Source organism: Triticum aestivum, chromosome 7D (genome assembly GCF_018294505.1).
Source record: "Triticum aestivum cultivar Chinese Spring chromosome 7D, IWGSC CS RefSeq v2.1, whole genome shotgun sequence".
Taxonomy (NCBI): domain Eukaryota; kingdom Viridiplantae; phylum Streptophyta; class Magnoliopsida; order Poales; family Poaceae; genus Triticum; species Triticum aestivum.
Window position 1 is genome coordinate 113,456,730 of NC_057814.1, and position 13,433 is coordinate 113,470,162.

Consider the following 13,433-nt stretch of genomic DNA (forward strand, 5'->3'; position numbering starts at 1 on the left):
AAGCAAAGAAAGGGTTCTTGCCTGTACTACAAGGTGTGAGATTGAGTAAGACTCAATGCCCGACCACTGCAGAAGATAGAGAGAAGATGAAAGATGTTCCCTATGCTTCAGCCATAGGCTCTATCATGTATGCAATGCTGTGTACCAGACCTGATGTGTCCCTTGCTATAAGTTTAGCAGGAAGGTACCAAAGTAATCCAGGAGTGGATCACTGGACAGCGGTCAAGAACATCCTGAAATACCTGAATAGGACTAAGGATATGTTTCTCGTTTATGGAGGTGACAAAGAGCTCATCGTAAGTGGTTACGTTGATGCAAGCTTTGACACTGATCCGGACGATTTGAAATCGCAAACCGGATACGTATTTACATTGAACGGTGGAGCTGTCAGTTGGTGCAGTTCTAAGCAAAGTGTCGTGGCGGGATCTACGTGTGAAGCGAAATACATAGCTGCTTCGAAAGCAGCAAATGAAGGAGTCTGGATGAAGGAGTTCATATCCGATCTAGGTGTCATACCTAGTACATCGGGACCAATGAAAATCTTTTGTGATAATACTGGTGCAATTGCCTTCGCAAAGGAATCCAGATTTCACAAGAGAATCAAGCACATCAAAAGACGCTTCAATTCCATCCGGGATTTAGTCCAGGTGGGAGACATAGAAATTTGCAAGATACATACGGATCTGAATGTTGCAGACCCGTTGACTAAGCCTCTTCCACGAGCAAAACATGATCAGCACCAAGACTCCATGGGTGTAAGAATCATTACTATGTAATCTAGATTATTGACTCTAGTGCAAGTGGGAGACTGAAGGAAATATGCCCTAGAGGCAATAATAAAGTATTATATATTTCCTTATATAATGATAAATGTTTATTATTCATGCTAGAATTGTATTAACCGGAAACATAATACATGTGTGAATACATAGACAAACAGAGTGTCACTAGTATGCCTCTACTTGACTAGCTCGTTAATCAAAGATGGTTATGTTTCCTAGCCATAGACATGAGTTGTCATTTGATTAACGGGATCACCTCATTAGGAGAATGACGTGATTGACATGACCCATTCCGTTAGCTTAGCACCCGATCGTTTAGTATGTTGCTATTGCTTTCTTCATGACTTATACATGTTCCTATGACTATGAGATTATGCAACTCCCGTTTACCGGAGGAACACTTTGTGTGCTACCAAACGTCACAACGTAAATGGGTGATTATAAAGGTGCTCTACAGGTGTCCCCAAAGGTACTTGTTGGGTTGGCGTATTTTGAGATTAGGATTTGTCACTCCGATTGTCGGAGAGGTATCTCTGGGCCCACTCGGTAATGCACATCACTATAAGCCTTGCAAGCATTGTGACTAATGAGTTAGTTGCGGGATGATGTATTACGGAATGAGTAAAGAGACTTGCCGGTAACGAGATTGAACTAGGTATCGAGATACCGACGATCGAATCTCGGGCAAGTAACATACCGATGACAAAGGGAACAACGTATGTTGTTATGCGATCTGACCGATAAAGATCTTCGTAGAATATGTGGGAGCCAATATGGGCATCCAGGTCCCGCTATTGGTTATTGACCGGAGAGGTGTCTCAATCATGTCTACATAGTTCTCGAACCCGAAGGGTCCGCACGCTTAAAGTTACGATGACAGTTATATTATGAGTTTATATGTTTTGATGTACCGAAGGTTGTTCGGAGTCCCGGATGTGATCACGGACATGACGAGGAGTCTCGAAATGGTCGAGGCATAAAGATTGATATATTGGACGACTATATTCGGACACCGGAAGTGTTCCGGAGAAGTTTCGGATTAAACCGGAGCGCCGGAGGGTTACTGGAACCCCCCGGGGAAGTATTGGGCCTTAGTGGGCCTTGAGGGGAGAGAGAGGGCAGCAGCCAGGAGGTGGTGCGCCCCCTCCCAGGAGGAATCCTAGTTGGACTAGGAGAGGGGGGCACAGCCCCCTTTCCCTCTCCCTCTCTTTCCTCCCCCCCCCTCTTTTCCTAGTAGGACTAGGAAAGGGGAGTCCTACTCCTACTAGGAGGAGGACTCCCCCCTCTCTCCTTGGCGCGCCTAGGGCAGCCGGCCTCCCCCTTGCTCCTTTATATACGGGGGCAGGGGGCACCTCTTAAACACTTGATATACGATATTTTAGCCGTGTGCGGTGCCCCCCTCCACCATATTACACCTTGATAATACCGTTGCGGAGCTTAGGCGAAGCCCTGCGTCGGTGGAACATCATCATCGTCACCACGCCGTCGTGCTGACAAAACTCTCCCTCAACACTCGGCTGGATCGGAGTTCAAGGGACGTCATCGAGGTGAACGTGTGTAGAACTCGGAGGTGCCGTGCGTTCGGTACTTGATCGGTCGGATCGTGAAGACGTACGACTACATCAACCGCGTTGTGATAACGCTTCCGCTGTCGGTCTACGAGGGTACGTGGACAACACTCTCCCCTCTCGTTGCTATGCATCACCATGATCTTGCGTGTGCGTAGGAAAACTGTTGAAATTACTACGTTCCCCAACATATATGTAGCCGGTAGTGTCGGATAGATATACGAGAACTTGTTGTTCGACCAATATCTCGGAGAAGGAGAGGTGGTCGATATCACTTCTCTCTGTATGCATATGTCCATGACGATCTTCTGTTTCCTTCATTTGATTACTAGCTAGCGTGTCTACTCCTCTCCATACGCATATAGTACGTAGCGTCGACCAAGCACGGAGATGAGAGAGGACACTTCTCTCTATTAATTAGCTAGCTAACACAATATATGAAACACCTAAATTAACTCCCCAAAACCCCAAAACCACCCCCTTTCAAAAAAAAATAAAAACCTCAGCTCCTGCCAGCTGCTGACGCGTGGATGCCTATTGGTCCCGGTTGGTGCACCAACCGGGACAAAAGGCCCTGCCTATTGGTCCCGGTTGGTGGCACCAACCGGGACCAAAGGCCCCCCTGCCTGGGCTGGCAGCAGCGGCCACGTGGAGGACCTTCTGTCCCGGTTCGTGTAAGAACCGGGACTAAAGGGTTAGGGCTTTAGTAACGACCCTTTAGTCCCGGTTCGAGAACCGGGACAAAAGGCCCTTACAAACCGGGGTAAAAGCCTCTTTTCCTACTAGTGATTTTAGATTGGAAACATGAAGTAAACTATGATGTGCACCGCATGAAGCCAGATTGAGTCTAATGAAAGACGGGCGGGTAATCATGTTCTATATGTACTATTAAAGGGCAGTCCGTATATCGTTTCTTTCGTTTCGTCCCTCCCTGAACTGACCTTACCCACAATCTTTTCCCTTTTCATTTCCTTTTATCGAGGAAATACTGTAGGGTTTGTGTTTTCCTTATCCAGGACATTGTGAAGGCTTCTGATGCGTTTTACAAGAAGCATCTGGGGAGCTAATTCAGAGGTTAGGCAATGCTTGTCATGATTTTTCATTTTTGAAGCCACATATAACCAACTATTTGCTGGCTTGCCTACATCAATGTAATCCTTCATGCTGAAAGCACGGATTTGAGATTTGCAAGAAGCCTACCATACTGCTCACTGTCAAGCTAAAATTAGATATCTGAAGGGAAAAAACTTAGATATATTTATTCTGTTTTTTTATTAAATCTCCCTCTTGGAATTAGCTACAACTACTAACCAGTTATTCTGCTCATATCTACAAGAACACACTTTTATATATGGGCTTCTATTAGGGCGACTGGATTGATGTACCAGAGAATTACCTTCAAAATGATTAAAGGAATGCGAAGATGGGCCTTCTTGAGTTTTGACCACATCCACTAACACTTCTCAGTTATGGCTAATCTCCATGCAGTTTGGTCCGCTTATTTCACCAACTAGCCCACTACTATGTGCTGGAAGTTATATTGTTACTTAATAGAGGCTACCCATTCTAAACATATTCTTTTTGACTGTGTTGAGATTATTTTATCCAATGGAACCTGACATTAATAATAAATTTCCAACAATAATAATGTGCTTTATATGAAAATGGTTGAATATAATTACCAAACTTTGATGGATGTTCTGTGGCATGCCAGTCATGCATATGGAGAGTGCAAATGCAAATGTCCGTATTGTATTGACGGTGCTCCCTTTTGAAATTGACATGATTTGCCAATTATTTTGGACATGATGTATTACTTATTATTTGTTAGCCTATAAGTTTTATATGAGTGAAAACTAAATATCACAGTTCTTAGACTGTTCTTGCCAGCGGCTCCATATCAACCAGGTATGCAATGCATTACATAAGATTATTTTTTGTTGTTTTTCCTTCTGGTTAGTATTTTTTATTATGATTATTACTCTTTGGAATAATCAACAGTTTAATCTATACTATTAAAGGGGAGTACGTAGGTTGTTTTGTTTTGGGGAGGGTGAGGCGCAACCTTGCGAAGGAGTGGAGAAGACAACGTGCTCTGGTCCTCCTCCAAGACCGATGACAACTTGTCGATTCGTTGCTCTTCCCCTACAAGGTATGACATTCTTCTTCCCTTCTTGTGTCCTCCTGTAAACATGCATTTCTTGATTTGGTTGACGAAAGTAATCTAGGATTTGACTAATTCTCTTTGAAAATGGTTTTTTTAGTTTGATTAGGTAAATATCTTCCATTACAAGACCAGATTAACTTCCCCACCCAATGATTTTTGTTTGATTTCTTCAATTTAGCTAAACGCCTTTGCTTGTGTCCCTAGTTCCCCATCACTCTTTTTGTCATAGCGTGGTCAGAAGTTGAAATTCCTTTGGGGATAGTATCCCATCGCCTTGAGGAACAACATATAGTCTGAATAAAAATGACATTAGCCCATTAGAGAGACTGGTGCTAGTTCTTTAGCATGCATGGTGAGATTATGTTGGTGTGTGAAGTGTTGAGGAGCAGAGTATTACTCGTTCCACGACTTCAAGCTTGGGGCATCAACAACGGTGCCTTCACCCTTTACTTGTGACTGTGCCCACTTGTGCATCTTTGAGACATGGTATTCAGTCACATGGTAGAGTTTGCAAGTGATTACTCCCTCTGTTCCCAAATATAAGTCTTTTTAGAGATTCCAATAATTGACTACATACAGAGCAAAATGAGTGAATCTACGCTCTAAAATATGTCTGCATACATCTGTATGTTGTAGTTCATTTGAAATGTCTAAAAACACTTATATTTAGGAACGGAGGGAGTAGATGATTTGGAACTCGGTCACTTGATACATGTTTGATTGATGAACTTTGATATTAGTGACCTTTTAGATATTTAGCATTCTGGAAGTTGGATCCACCTGAACTGGATATGCATACTCTTCATCGCCCCCGATTCTTGAGGTCACTCATGTGGGCTCCTGATCTTCGATTTACTGATTTGAGTATATGTTGTGTGTTGATATGTTGTAGATCCTTGAGGTTAGGTGTGATAACTAGCGACACATGGTGGAGCTTCCCCCGTAGGACGTGGCCGGCGGCGGCATCACTTGCATCAACGTCTCCCAGGTCGCCTTCGAGAGTGTGTGCACCCGACCGTCAAGCTTGTTATAACGCCCTTTGAATTTTTGAACAAGTTGCTGCCTTTCCAGATTCATTAACACAGGTCACGTTAGTAGTCAATATGGTTCAGATGCATAATAGTACCTACTTCGTTTCCTTTTTGTTGTGTACATGGCATCTTGTGAGAAAGTATTCCTTATACCATGTAACTAGGGACAATTAATGGATAATAACAATGGACATGCTCCGTGAGACGACCGGACATGCTATTTAGTTAGCACCTGCATAAAAGGGCGTCCAGGTGTTACCTATCTTTTGTATATGCAACAAGTATTTTTTTAAAGCCTGTGGCAACGCACGGGCGTTTTACTAGTATATTTAGATGTCAAACATGTAGTTGTATCAATATTTGAAGTTGTTCTGGTAATACCCGTAATATATTTAGTTCAGTAAATATTTTTAGGTGTGTGAATATTTTTAGTTGCTCATTTAATATTACGTAATATATGTACTTGTTAAAATTTAGGAGTGTGAATATGTTAAGTTTGTCATGCTGTTTAACAATTGTATGTCCATGTTAAATAATTTTATAGGTGAGCCGAGATGTCCGATGTAGTGACGTTCATATTTTACAATGGTCCTGGTATTGTCCAAACAAATGAGATTGCGGTTGATCTGAGTGAATTTGAGCATATAGAGGTGCCACTGACCGCCCCTCAAACATGGTCTCTTAGTCAGTCGAAAGAATGGTTGACAACATGTTTAGGGCTGAATACTGAAACGCACACCATGGGTGTTCATGCATTGTGAACCCGGTCAAGTACATACATTTTATTCTATTTGAGGTGTAGACGCAGACCATGGGTATTCATGCCGGCAACTCGGGCGTAGACGCAATCTTGCGCGAGACCACTCGTCCCTGCACGGTTGGGTCAGCCTTGCGGTAGGCGAGGGAGGGCGCGACAAGGCCGCGCGCAGATGGCGGCGGCCGACGGGCGGGAGCAACGCCGGCAGCAGGAGGAGCCAGAGAGGTCGTGGCGGCTCCCATCGTCGGAGCAGTAGGAGGGTGAGGCCGGCCCGAAGAGTACTCACAATGCATGAAGCCAACAATTAGCCGAACTGGGAGTGGGATGGGAGGATTAATGTGAGAAATTACTATGCGCCTTGGTCCAATAGAAGTGGCCCTTAGGCCTCTTTCAATGCATAAGTACTTAGATGAGGTGCTAGGTGTTTGAAAAAACTTAGCAACTAAACTCTTAACAGGACCAAAGAACCCGAACATAAGGAATACTTCATAATCTTAGCCATGAAGTGTCGATAAAAAAAAGCAACCGCTAGACCTGCAACAAAGTGTGGTACAAGCCCATTCAAAGATCATTAGAAAATCCATTCTAGTATAGACACACGATGTGTGCCGCAGATAAAACTCCGCAAGTACCTTAATATATGTTCCAATTCATTATGTTCACCTGATAGTGAGATGCTCCAGTCTTATATAGCCTTACTTGTATATACCTGTGGGAAGGTGTATCATCTCAAAATACATATTCAGACTGGTTTCAACTCTTCACTACTACTAGTAGTCGCCACACCAACATTTTCCGTCCTTGAAATGGTGAAATCGTTGAATATCTCTCATGATTATTGCCCATCCTTCAAATGGTGACGGACGGTGGTTCTTCATTACCTGAATGGCTGTACCAGGAGATGTGTGACTGGGCCTGTATGCAGATTGCAGCCGCAAGCTTCTCAATGTGGGTATTGAACAACTGTGCCATTCCAGGATGTCATAGTGGCATCCGATCAAACACCGCCCTGCACTTCCAGTACACGTCAAAGATCGCAGGTGAGACATTCACGAGCTCATCAAAGCCACCACTAATCAAAAAGGCGTGTACCTCGCGGCAGGCCCCAAGGGCCTAACGGCCTGGGCGTCAGCGCATGCCAGCAGCATGGACACGAGCATGACGGAGTCAGGACACTCTCCGCAACGAGCGTGTTCCAGGCAACCTGGTGTCGCACAGGCAGATTGTAGAACATCATGCTTGCGTCGCCATGCAGGCACTTGCCGTACATGTTGGCCAGCTCTGTCGCCGCGACTGCCTATGTAGGAATTTAGGAGAGATGACGATGGGGTCGTGGAGGAAGACATGGCGGCAAGTGTGGGGAGCGCTCCCAGCAGGTCTGAGTGCGCGGTAATGGACCTCAGGCGCGCGTGGTGCACGATGTCGGGCCTCTAGATAAACTTCCAGAAGAGTGCGGTCATGGTTTTGGGCTACTCCCCTTCCGAGGCCCAGAGCATAGCTGACCGCCTCGATTGTCAGGTGGACACCTTCCCACTGCCTACTTGGGGATCCCCATTAGCGACACCCGCCTCACGGTAGCGGAGTTGCGACCGACGGTCAACAAGCTTCAACATCGTATTGAGCCGTGGCAGGGTAGATGGCTGTCTAAGGCTGCCCGGACTGTCCTGATTAACTCTTCCCTGTCCAGCATACTCCTCTTCATGATGAGCTTCTATAGCCTGCCCGAGACGCTTCATCATGAGATTGCCATGGTCCAGGCGCGGTTCTTCTTGGCAGGCGAGGGTGATAAGCAGAAATACGATATGGTTCGTTGGACCAAGGTCTGCAAGCCTCTTCAGCAGGGTGGGCTTGGGATCATGTCCTCCAAACGCATGAATATCGCTCCGCTCACCCGCTGGCTTTGGAGGATTGCCAATGGGGAGGTTGGCATTTGGTTGCGCATAATTCAGAATAAGTACTTGCATGGCCAACCCCTCGCCTTCTACCAGCGGTCCGGCGTATCACAGTTCTGGCAGTCCGTCATCCAGCTTCTCCCGGTCCTTCGCATCGGGACCTCTATCACGGTTGGCTCTGGCGCGTCCACCTTGTTCTGGTTTGATTGCTGGGCCGGAAAGGCCCCCTTTGCTGCGCGTTTCCTGGACCTGTTCGCCATCGCGGTCGAGCCTAGGATCTCGGTTGAGGTGGCCCTTATTGACGTAGGGTACCTCGCATTCTGGAGGCCATTTGGGCCTATGGATGCGATCGCCTGGCAGGACGTCCTAGATTTCATCGCCTTACATGAGGCGGATGTGGAACAGTCGATTGGCCGACTCTCGTGGCGTCTAGTGCCATCGGGTAGCTTTTCCACGAAATCCCTCTACCAGGCCATCGCGCAGACTCCAGGACCCGAGCCGCTCTGAAGATTTGAATATTCCTCTGGCAATGGATACGAGGCCGCACCCCCTCCGGTGCCGAGGTGCTCAAACGAAATGGCCCTGGGGATGGCATATGTCCGCTCTGTGCGACGGAGGAAGAGTCGAACCACATCTTCTTCTCTTGCGTGTCCGCGCAATTCCTTTGGAGTTGTTTCCGCGAAGTGGTCGGCGACGCTTGGTGCCACACCAATTCCCCCGACCTTTCTCCGAACTCCAGGCTTTTCCACCATCTATGCGCCACACTAGGTGGCTGATGGTTGGGGTGCTTGCATGGACACTATGGACAATTTGGAATAAGCTTGTCATTCAGCAGGTACCTTTTCGACGTGCTACTGACGCGGTGTTTAAAATGTGTGGTTATTTGCAGCTTTGGCAACCGCTTAGCCGCCCATGAGATCGAGAAGCCATCAACACCATCATTTCCCATCTTCGTGCGATGGCTCTTCGCTTGGCGCCGCCACTCCCACCACCACCGGAGCCGGATTAGTGTCCTCACTTCAGATCGTCGCCGCCTGTGCTTTTTTCTTCTTTCTTTGGGCTTGTTGAGTTGTGCCATCAACGGAACCTTTGAACCTTATGTTGTGCTACTTTGCGTGCGACGTGTGTGAGTGTGTGAATGTGTGTTGTGACTGTTGTTGGACGTTGTGCTTTGGTAGTTTGCTTTATTTATAAAGCGGGACGAAAGCCTTTTTGAGTAAGGCGGTATGCTTGCCACCGAGAAGAGAAGGCGATGCAGCCCAGCGCAACGTCTTGTTCCGAACAAGTGTGGCAAGGCTCGCTCCGGATTTGCTGACTTGCCGTGGCCAAGTCAGCCACGCTACAGCGCCGCTACCTTAGCCCACCCGCGAGCCGTCAGATTCCCAACCAACGCTCCAGATCGATGCACCAGTATGCCGCTACAGTGCATCATCTACAGAAGCAAAGGGTGAACTGCTGAGCCGATGAAGTATTGATCTGGGCCACTCTTTTCCGATCGAATGCTTTGCAGTGGCTAAGTCAGACTATTGTAGCTGGGACTTGGTCAGACAAAGGCAGCAAATCGGAGCCCGGCAAGGCTTGATCGTGTCAACCAAGATGGCGATTTTGCTACGTATCTCCTAGTTATAGTGCACATATCTCCACGTATTCCCCTTGTTTATCTACATTTCTTATGGTGTGCCGTGGATGCAGCACTACTTGGAGCAAGTTTTTCTTGTTTGATCCAGAGTGCTTCATTCCTGCTGTCTCCTATTCTCAAGCTAAACTAGCCTCTCCTTTTCTATTTTTTATTTCTTGCATGTTTACTACTAAAGAGTATAGGAGAAAATTAGCTATATATCTGGTGAAACTCAATGACTCACGAAGCATGAAAGAGAACCGCTCAGCCTGCTGGATGCGTGTGTATATAATGTACTCCCTCCGATCCAAATTAATTAATGTACACTTAGTACAAAGTTATACTAAATGTGCTTCAATTAATATATATCGGAGGGAGTACATAAGTTGTAATTCATGTAAGGTATGGTTGGTGAAATTATTTATCACTGGTCGATTTATGAGATGTTTTTTACATGTAACCAATGAAGTTAAAGGGATGCCTTCTCTTTTAAGCTTAGTCAAGACAGTTCACCTAGTTCTCTCTTGGTTAATTGATGTACTTTGGCAACTGCCCCGCCACGAGAGCTTGCACTGCAGCTGTGCATGGAGGTGTCTTGCGGGCAGAGCTTGTGAAGGGAGGTGAAGGTGCAGAGGAAGACATGAGGGTGAGCATGCCTGGCAGGTCAGAGTGCAGGGCCACAGTCGAGGGGCCGGATGCAACATGCCGGCTGGTGGGAGGAGACACGATGTGGCTGTGAAAATTATCCCACCCACCAGCACGATTTACATATATGAAATGTGCATATTTAAACTGTGGTGTACACTAAACAAGGGAATCACACTAGTAAAATATAAACACGTCTGGACTCGACACAGAATATTTTTATAAGAAACACCATGTGTCAGTGTCATTACAATCTAGTAGAAGATATTTTCCAATCTGATTTAACTTTCTTTTCAGAAGTCCAAATCATAGAAATAATCATTTACAGAACTAAGATTTGGACAATTTGGCGACCTGAATACAGGTGGAAACATGCTAGGGTCTCTGTCTCTCTGAAATACAAAAATGATGAGCTATACTCAGTTGGTAAACCTGTGGAAGAAGTTTTCTGGTTACCTGTACATTCGGCATGATTCAAAATAGCAGACTTAAGGTGAGAGATAGTCTGTATTTAAGCAGTATAGCAAGTACATGCTTATTCCGAAAACTTGTACCAATTGTGAAATTTCTGTAGGTCAACCTCGAAAGATGTAATGACACTTTCTGCTTACCAAAAACCCCACAAGTGATTCATGGGCTAAAGGAGCGCCAACCGACATGTTTTTAGGCAATGCTGCATACGGGTAGTTCCTTTTCAGAAAAAAATTGGGGTGTCAACGTTAAATGAGGAGAGCGCAGTTGTGGTGATGGTGGGTTCTATATCTTATCTCTCACAGGTTTTGCTTAGACATCTGCCAACATTTTCGCTGCATCATTTCGGTTCAATCACGAAATTTAAGATATCACTACAATTAAGTGAACTTGCTAACTAGTTTAACAGACAACAGCGCGCCTCCTGGCATACCTATCATTATGTTCCGTGGAGTATCTGATTTGGCTGGAGGGGAGCCAACATGGCCATCAAAAAGCCTGATGAACTACATCTATTAATACACTCAAAGTGGCAGTGGAGTTCATTGCTACTATTGGCAGGTATAAATTAACGCCATCAGTACCAAAAATTATAATATCTGAACCAAAGAGAGCTGCCATATCCATCGCATCTGAAAAAAAAATTAGCACAGTAGTTGGAAACTACATTCAGAGAAAAGCGATCCTTGGCTTCCAAGTAGACTAATTTTCCAATAGAACAATTAAGTGTTCAATGTATACTCAATTATAAACATGCCAATGTCTACCCATTTTATTTTGAGATAATCCTTGAACAAAATGGGGAATGAAAAAATATCATACAGAAAAACATGGAATGTTGTTACAGTTCTTCATTTCCATTACAGCATACAAGATGACGAGGCCGAGCACAACATCTTTTTTTCTCAGTTTTCTCGGGTTACCGTTTTACAACTTTTTCTTCCCAGATAAAGCAAAAGAAACTTGCGTCTGGATCTTTTGATGCCTTGATACTAGATAGATAAAAATATGTTTTGTACAAACCTCACATCGGTTCAACACCCTAAAATGCAACTCTACGCGTTTAAGTAACCAACTCTATGCATGTTGTCGAGGATGGCGACATTATGATGCTACCAGATTTACCCAAGTTGTGAACAAGATCAGGAAATCACGAAGATCTTCCATTCAGCAATACTGCTGGGGTAAATCGGATGATCCGCTGCCATCGGTATACGATCGCATCAGAACTTGTCAAGGCACACACATGAATCCACGAATCTCCAAGTTACATTGCATGTGTCTCCACAATCAGTTCCTGCATGCTATACTACATTTCCTGCGCAGACATGAACTTGGGATTCTCTTGCTCAAGATTAAAGAATGGCGTGGCGTTCTAACATCCCTCGTGTGAGCAAGATTTTCTGGTTTGATCCAAAGTGTTTCATTCCTGGTGTCTCCTATTCTCAAACTAAGTTAGGATCTCCTTTTCTGTTTCTTCTTTCTTGCTTTGTTGCTATTAAAGGGAAATTTAGCTATGTGGTGAAACTCAAAGACTCGCCACGCATGAAGGGAACCATTCATCCCAGATGGTTGCGCGTGCGCGTGTGTGTAATATGAGGTACGGTTGGTGAAACTACTTAGCACTAGTCGATTTATTGAGATGTTTTTCACAGAACATAACCAATGCTTTATATGGAGGGCAAGTGATACCTTTTATTTTAAGCTTAGTCCAGGCATATGCTGGTCATTTCAGATTTGAGAACCAGCTCACCTAATTAACTCTTGGTTAACTTATGTATTTTGGCAAGCGCGCCCGGACGCGAGAGCTTGCACTGCAGCTCGGTATGGAGGCGTCTTGTGGGCAAAGCTTGGAAGGCATGTGAAGGTGCGGAGGAAGACATGCTGGCGAGCACGCCTGGCTGGTCAAAGTGTGGGGCACAGTCGAATGTAACATGTCCGCTCGTGGGAGGAGACGCCGACGAGGCCGAGCAAATCATGCCACCCCACCCGCACACTTTACATATATGAAAATATGTGCATGTTTAAACTATGGTGTACACTAAACAAGAGAATCACACTAGTAAAATGAAACACACGGCTGGACTCGACAGAAAAGTTTTTTATGAACCACCATGCATCATTACAATCAACTGTAGAAGATATTTTCCATCCATCTCAACTTCAACCTCACGACTTCACGATTTCACTATACTGATTTTACTTCTTTTTTTCAAAATTTCAAATCATAAAAAGAATCATTTACCAAAGTAACCTTTGGACAATTTAGCGTCCTGAATGCAGGAGAGAACATGCTAGGGTCTCTGAAATACAAAAATGAGGAGCTATATTCAGTTGGTAAACCTATGAAAGAAGTTTCCTGGCCACCTGTCGATTTGGCATGGTTCAAACTAATAGTAGGATTTAAGGTGAGAGATACTCTGTATTAAAGTGGCATTGGAGTTCATCGCCACAATTATCAGGCAGAAGTCAACGCCATCAGCACCAAGTTCTAATATCTGA

At 45.1% G+C, this 13,433-nt stretch overlaps 1 pseudogene; it reads left to right on the top strand.

Moving 5' to 3' along the window:
- The first annotated feature begins 10,350 nt into the window (after nucleotides 1-10,350).
- On the top strand, nucleotides 10,351-13,433 carry LOC123170924 (bark storage protein B-like; annotated as a pseudogene).